The sequence below is a fragment of the Adiantum capillus-veneris genome, chromosome 14 (assembly GCF_014529385.1).
Source record: "Adiantum capillus-veneris isolate H3 chromosome 14, ASM1452938v2, whole genome shotgun sequence".
NCBI lineage: Eukaryota > Viridiplantae > Streptophyta > Polypodiopsida > Polypodiales > Pteridaceae > Adiantum > Adiantum capillus-veneris.
The window spans coordinates 62,639,561-62,648,035 of record NC_140944.1 but is presented as its reverse complement, the minus strand read 5'-3'; positions in this window follow the sequence as shown (position 1 = coordinate 62,648,035).

Sequence of the window (8,475 nt, the reverse complement as noted above, 5' to 3'; positions counted from 1 at the left end):
TTCACTAATGAAAGTGTGTCCCAAAGACCCCGAGCAGGAAATGATTTCCTAGAGAGCAACCAATAGAGCACCGACATGTTGAGTGTCAATTTTTTTACTAGATATTGATGAAGACTCCGTCAATGTTTCACTTGGAAATTGAAAAGGGCAAAGGAGATAAGCTTCTATTTCAGAAGTTGCTTACGGGAGAAAAAAAAATAACCAACTTTCTCTTTGTCTGTCTTATCTGGTTGTCTTACCTCCCTCCCCCACTCTCTCTGTCGACTGCCGAAGGCTCTCTCTCTCTCTCTCTCTCTCTCTCTCTCTCTCTCTCTCTCTCTCTCTCTCTCTCTCGTTTCAGCCTGCAAGGCATGCCCCCTTCGACTGTCGCTACGAGACATCGTCAGAAGACATCGGGCAAGCTGCGAACCTCCAGTGATGTCGCTTCAAAATGCCACGTCAGTTGCATTTTGTGCTATATATTATCTAACGCTACCTTTTGTGTGTGAGTGAAATCACTTTATTTTTATAAAGTGGAAGCCGTCGTGTGAGTAGACTCTCTCTCCGGTAACAAGCAAGCAGCAGCTAATGCAAATCACGGCTGCACGAAGATCATATGTTCCCTTATCTCACGTTCTTGACACCACGCCATGTTGGTCGGTTGTCGATTTGATTGAAAAAAAATTATCTAAAAAGTGTCCACCCTCTATGTGGCAAGCAGGGTGCTCGCGTGTGACAGGACACTACGATCGGAGTCACGAATGTCCAATGTCATCCATGTAGAAAAGGTCCTTCGTGAAAGGATGGCCACTTAGTCGTGTGTGTGTGTGTGTGTGTGTGTGTGTGTGTGTTTTCTGGTGGTGGTTGTTAACATAACAATTGTTCAAAAAGACACCTGACCATAGACAAGTATGTAATGTACAAAATCTTAAACTTCAAAACATATAATGTGGAGAATGAAATTTTTTTCTAAACAATGAAAGTCGAGAAGGTAACTTTTTTCTTTCCAAGGGTTATAGTTACATAATCTAAATGACAGCAAAGAAGGAGGGTCCTCGTCGGCACCCATACAAAAACAAACTCGATCCAAACATGGGGCTAATGATGTAAATGAGGGGGTGGGGAAGTAAATTCGCCATTCATGACCAACGTAGACCCCATGCTCTTGGAGAGTGTGCACGTGAATACTCCATTCATTGCACCCCCTGATCTTTAGAGTTATTCCTCTCCGAAGTTATATTACCTAGTGGTAGAAGCCTTGTCGAAGTGCAAGAGGTTGAGCGGTATATCATTGAGGCTAGGAAAAGGAAATCGAGAGCTTACGCAAGGCAGAGCAACGAAAAGAGTTAAAAGCGAAAGACCCTATGTCAATATCTTTGCTAGGTGAGCAATCGAGTGCTCCTAAATTAGCGACCACTAAGGGTCAACCCATAGAGAGCCATATTGCTTCTAGTTCAAAGGACACCCCTAGCACCTCAATCATAGATGGAGCGTTCCTAAATGAGAACTGGGAGTACAAACTATAAACGAAAACTCTAACCGACCTATACACAGGTCACACCTATCACATGGGTTGGTTAGATGTCCTACAGTCCACAACTGATGCTACTAGTGTAGAGGATCGACAACAGAGAGTTTGTGAGGTCATCCATATGGTTATTCAGTTAGAGAGACAGAATAAGGGAATCCACATGCCTTCAACGGGTCTCATGAGATTCTTGGATACGGGGAAGGCTAAACGACCAACCTTATCGCAAATGGAGACTCCCTCGGTAAGTCCGATGGATCCTCCATATGTTGTTTCGCCAGGGGTCTCAGTGCAATCTGAGCCCACAAGTGATGGCTTTACTTTTCCAAGTCTAGCTCATCTTTCCCTTGATGACACCACGGCTACCATGCATATCCCAGTGATGGGCATACCAAGAAACACGCCATGGACCTCTTTTGTTAGTAAAGCACCACTACATGGTAGTTCAATGCCTTCAACAGTACCTATAAGTGTGTACCAATCATAGAAACCTATGGGTCCTCGTACTCATGTAGCTCCTACCTCTCCCAATGTTTCAACAACCTAGGCTCCACAACCACAACACCCAAGCTCTTATTTCAATGGGACCATACTGGCTAGCATTAGAATGTCACATTCGACGTCTGCTGTGCTTAGGACCACACATATGAACTGGGCCACCACATGGCACAACTTATAAAAGAAAGAAAAAAATCATAGCGAGCGATTCTTGCAAAAAAAAAGGGGGGGGGGGGAAAGGGGGGGGGGGGGGGGGGGGGGAAGAGATAAAAATGGTGGGGGTGGGGTGGTAGAGAAAAACACCAGTTTTACACCAAACGCGTTTCGCTTGAATTAGCTCATCAGTGGTGCAAAACTTAGGTGGAAGGGGGGAGTATAAATAGGGGGGCAAGGCTCAAAAATTTGTACAGAGCCCAGTAATCAAGGTAGGATGGTGCCAATTGAAGGAGAGTTACTCCCCAATTCTTTTAGCAGGTACTCAATAAAGAGGGGGAATTTGTAAGGAATGTACAAACAAGGAGGCTATAAAAGAGTGTACCAAGGATTAATGGAGGGTTAGGGGGTGTAATGGAGTTACAAGGAGGAGGCTAGACGAGGTGGCAAGTATCATGGATTATTAAGAGGAGGAGTATATGAGGAGTGGGGTTTTATGGGGGGGGGGGGGGGGGGGGGAGGCTAGACGAGGTGGCAAGTATCATGGAAAATAAAGAGGAGGAGTATATGAGTTGTGGGGTGAAGAACGACCTTCGGGGGGGGGGGGGGGGGGGGGGGGAAGGAAAGGAAGGGAAGGGAAGGGAAAGGGAGATTATGTAGGATTGGGTTTTTCTGAAAGGAGAGATCCAAGATTTGGTGCATTGAGCCAACATACGATTGGTTTTGGGAGGTGTGCCAGCTCGGGATTAGCTTTGAGAAGATTAAAGAGAGTTTTGTTAATGGAGAGGGAGGGGTTAAGAGTGCGGGTGAGGGGTGAGAAAGGAATTTTTACAATGGTGGGTGGTGGTTTGGTTTTGTGGTTTTTTGTAGGAGGGAGGGTCTCGAGTGGTAAGAGACAAAACGAAAGCAAGCTTCCAAGAGAGAGGGGGGGTAACCTTTAGCCCTAAGCCTGGAAAAGAAGAGGTTCCGGATGTTGATAAAGCCCTCTAGGGAGCTCTCTCGAATGATGTATCTTTTGATTTCTTGGAGAATGAAGGAGATCTTTTGGTGTGTTGGATGCCAAGACTGCCAAGGGATATAATTGTAGGAGTTCAGACTCTTTTGATGACACTTAAAATCCAAAATCCCATGGGTGGCAAAGGAGGTTCCTTTGAAGAAGTGGATATCTAAAATAACAGCCTTTTGTGAGGAGATGAGGGAAGAGATCTTTATCTGTTGTTGGAGAGGGTGTCCATAGTTTTGTAGCATTTTGCCCAAACTCAAAGCAAGGCCATCCCAAATACCAAAAGCATCATCCACGAATCTTTTAAAGTAGAGAAAGGAGGGAGAGGCGAGGAGGTTCGTGCCCTCTTCTAGGGAGCAAAGAAAGAGGCATGCATAGACTACGGCAAAGTTGGAGCCCATTGCCGTTCCTTTGATTTGGTGCCAACACTTTCCTTTAAAGGAAAGATAGTGATGGTTGAGGATAAGGGAGGCTAGGGATAGGATACAATGGATTTTGGGAAGGGGAAATAAGTTCTGGATGGTGTTTTTGAGAGCCAAGAAACACGCCATGGACCTCTTTTGTTAGTAAAGCACCACTACATGGTAGCTCAATGCCTGCAACAGTACCTACAAGTGTGTACCAATCATAGACACCTATGGGTCCTCGTACTCATGTAGCTCCTACCTCTCCCATTGTTTCAACAACCTATGCTCCACAACCACAACACCCAAGCTCTTATTTCAATGGGACCATACCGGCTAGCATTAGCATGTCACATTCGACGTCTTTTGTGCCTATGACCACACATATGAACTGGGCCACCACATGGCACAACACCGTACCAAACTTGGAACCCCATGGCTTCCTATGCTCCAAGCCCAATGCCAATACCTACTCCACATGTACTCTCTGGAGCACCTTTACCAACAGTGCCTGCTCACTTAGGTGACTTGGCAACATTTTCTCAAGCTATCGATCGATCTATTGCTGAGAATATGCGTAACGTGCCTGATAGGGAACCTAGAAGTAAGGCAGTACAAATAGCCAAGCTCACACAAAAATTTAGTGGAGATGGGGGTGTGAGAAAGCATTATCGAAGTGTTTGAAAAAATATGCGATTCTCTAGGAGAACACAATGACCTGCATAAGAGTAATGCTTTAAGCTTAATCTTAAGTGGGAAGACTGGGGATTGGTATAGAACCCTAAGGGTGAAAGAAAAAACAATTTACCCTACTCTTAGGAGAATGTTCTTGAAAGAATACATACGAGAGGGAGTACTTTGGGGTGTAGCATCTCAGCTCCAGAAAGCCCAACGAGAGGAAGGAGAGTCTGTGAGAGACTTTATTAGTCGCTTGAAGCATTTGAATTCTCATTGTAATCCAAACGAGTGCTTTAATAATAACCAATTGCTTGATAGATTCATTAGGGGATTACGACGTGAGGATATCTACGATGGCCTAGTCATTAGAGGTATAACCACTTGGGAAGTAGTCACCACCAATGCGATCCAATTGCAGGATAATTTAATAATTCAAGGAGAAAGAGTGTCTGTTGAGCCTAAATCTACTAGTTCGCAAGCATCGGGGCGTCAACCAATGACCCTAAAGCCTATTGCTAAGGAGCCAAAGATATATGAGATGACTTTAGCAGACCTCACCAAGGCCATTCAAGAGATTCTTAGAGACAATCGTGCTCCACAAAACAATCGTATGTATTCAAGAAGGGAGCAACAACGGTGCTCAGTGTGCTATGGTCCACATAGTACCAGTGAATGCCCTATTTTTAGAGTAAAATTCAATGGGAATTGCAATTATAGTGGGAGGTATGGTAATATTCAAGCGCACCGTGGCCAATAGACCAACCTTAGCATGGACGGGCACACCTCGAGTGCCTACATTGATGCCGGCCCCACCTCTTGAACAAACGTCACAACATATGGTCCCTAGGGCCCAAAATGTTGTTCAAACAACACCCTTACCATCTCCAATTCTAGGAACGCAACCACCACATCCGATAATCACTCCTATGAATCAAGTGGGTTGTGAGTCATCTATTGCTTGTTTGGAAGGCTATGAGGAAGATATTGACCCTAATATTGCCTATGGGATTGATGCACTCGAAGAAAGTCCACGATACTACATGGAGGACTATTGGGGACAAGTCAAACATGTCTATCAAGTAGTTGCTCTTGCTGCAAGAGGCTAGAATATCAATTACATTGCCAAGAGACCACCTCTTCAATGCTATGAGTGTGGAGGTCCACATCGTGTAGCTGAGTGTCCTATTAGTCTACAAAAGAATGCTACACTAATACAAACCAATCAAGCGAGCACGTCTACAATGCCGATACTCATGTGCAACCGATGTGGCATAGATCATTTGATTGCCCAATGTCCGAATAATCCAATGCGCCGAAGATCACGTCGTTAAACTTGATTGAGGTTACCGAGGAGCCATCACAAAGTACACATGTGGTACCAGTAAATGTACTCACACGATCGATGCTCCAAAAACAAAATTATATTCCTGAAGAAAGAGACACGGCATCAATTGCCCAATCTCAAAAAAAGAAGAAAACACGAAGGAAGAGATCGCAAAAAGCAACAAAGTCAGACCCCAATTCAAAGACCAACATAGGGACTGGTGACGACCCCGTATATATGAATGACGCTGAAGAGAATTCAGATTCAGGTGAAACCATGGAGACAAAAACGACCACTAGCAAAGAAACCAACAAGAAAGATTGTCATGAGCCACAATGGCCAGGAGCCAAGAAGAAGATAGGAACTTACCCAAACCCTACAGAGGAGATCGAGCGAGTCAAGCAATTAAGGAGTTTAATAGAAGAGACCCAAAGGGATCTAGAGCCAGCACCTAGGCAGATCCATATTACAGACATAGTGTTCCCTATGCGACAACAACCTCACAAAGTCCATAGACCCCTAGCCATACCTAGTGTCATCCAAGACGAACGTGACTTGAAGTCATGGAAAAGTGGGCGTACTCACTTCTTGTTGGAAAGAATGTTTACAAAGGGACTACCTGACCCTATCAAAGAAATGGAGATCCCATCTTCCCCACGTCAAGGGACTGAAGCCCAAAAGGTGTCGTTAAATATTGCCAAAATAATGGATTTCATGGCTTCGGAAGTCAGAACCACCATCATGTCCAAACTATATGGAGACCCCGAGCTATTCTTAGCTCTTCGAGCTTCCTCAATGGAGAACTGAAAGTCGGGCTACCACAATTTTCACAGGTGGATGGAGCTAGGGAGATGCCAATAGAGGAGGAACACTTAGATCCACAACCCAACCTAAACGAGAACTCTGTTGTAGAAATACCTGTTAACAAGTTGGGACAATACTTTGAGGGCGATGAATCCAATGCGACCATACCAATCACTACCAAGGGATTAACTGTGAAGGGAATCTTTGATGGTGGCACTGGGATTAGCATTGTGACTAAAAATTGATCGGAAACTATGGGAAGACCTCACCTTGGGACCACAACCATAGTAGTGAAGATGGGCAATGGGTCTATTGTTAAACATTTTGGGATGCTAGAAGATCTCAAGATCAAGATCTTTGGACACAAAATAAGAAATACCTTCATTGTTATGGATTTCTCCAAGCACACTATGACATCTGAGATGATCTTAGGACGTCCTTCACGAGGGAAGCAAAAATGGTGCATGACTGGTCTAAAAACCATGTCTACTTGCAGTTCCAAGATTCTGTCATTCGAGTGGATCTTGTAACTGGTCAAGCACATCCTCTAGGAAACAAGTTTATAATTGATCATAGATCTGAAACCACAGTTCCTTCGTCCCCATTGCAGTATTGTTACACATGTAAAGTGGACACTGATGTTGGGGAAGATTCTCCTTATACGGATGTACTACCTGGGATGACTGAGTCGAACAATGTCGATTGGGTCCACCTAGGAGCAACCATAGACACTTGGGGAAATAGGGGGACAACCTGGGTAACACCTGAGGGGGATGAAATGCCATAGCTCATACCCTTAAATATGTTAGAAGCAATGCATATAGCTTCTGATGACCTACAGGATGAAGGCTTGATTGACAGAATCAACAATTGAAATTGACTCTAAGGACAAAGAATCTAAGTTAAATCTTAATGCAAATGTGGGAATAGACCATTCAGGGTCCAGTGGTACCCTAGATGACAATCTATCTAAGGGAGCAAAAGACACAAGTAGCGATTCATCTAGTGACTCTTCACTAGAAATCGATCGTAATAAAAAATTAGACAAAAGGAGCAAGAGGTATAAGAGGCGACGCTATCGAGCAAATGTGCGTGCTATAATAAATGAAAAGAAATCTACCGCAGAATGGCTTAATTATATAGGAGCATGTGATGCTCATCGGAAGGTGGTACATAAATGGGGTGAATACCTTCAAAGCGTTATGTGGTGTAGTCAACAACCCATCGACATCGCACAACTAGAGGCTATAGAGAAGCCAAAGTTGAGCCGTACCGTAAGGAGACGACAAAATCGAGAGTTAGCTCAACAACAAAAGGAAGCGGAAGTGAAATCACAATCCACAGAACAACAAGACCCCACAAACTTACACCCTGCACTTATACATTTCAAATCCTACACCACAGAGGAACGTAAGATTGTGTATACAAAGGCTCAAAGAAAACCTATCGATGGAAGCAATGGAGTCTATGATGGTCCAGCGATATTAAGGAAATAGAGTTAGCAGACCCACGAGAAGAGTCCAAACCTGTTTTCATTGCCCAAGATCTGACAGAGACTGAGGAGTATGTACTTAAAGAACTTCTCACGGAATTCAGGGATACATTTGCTTGGACATATCATGATACAAAAGATGTTCCACCTTACGTGGTGCAACACACAATCCCCATGAATAGCATGGCTAAACCAGTTTAGCAACGAACCTACCCAATGAATCCTAAGTATGCAAAGATCATTCAAGAAGAGATTGAAAAGCTTGTGAAATGGGGATTCATATACCCTATGGAGCACTCGGAATGGGTGTCTCCAATAGTGATTGTGCCGAAAAAGAATGGGAAACTCAGAGTGTGTGTGGATCTCAAGAAGGTTAATGCCGCCACTAGGAGGGACCATTACCCCTTGCCATATTCAGAACATGTGCTTGAAAGAGTTGCAAGGAAGGAAGCTTATAGCTTTTTAGATGGGTACTTTGGCTACAATCAAATCACAATTGCGCTAGAGGACCAAGCTAAAACAGTGTTTATAACCGAATTTGGAGAGTTCGCATCGAGTGTGCGTGGATCTCGAGAAGGTCAATGCCGCCACTAGGAGGGACCATTACCCCTT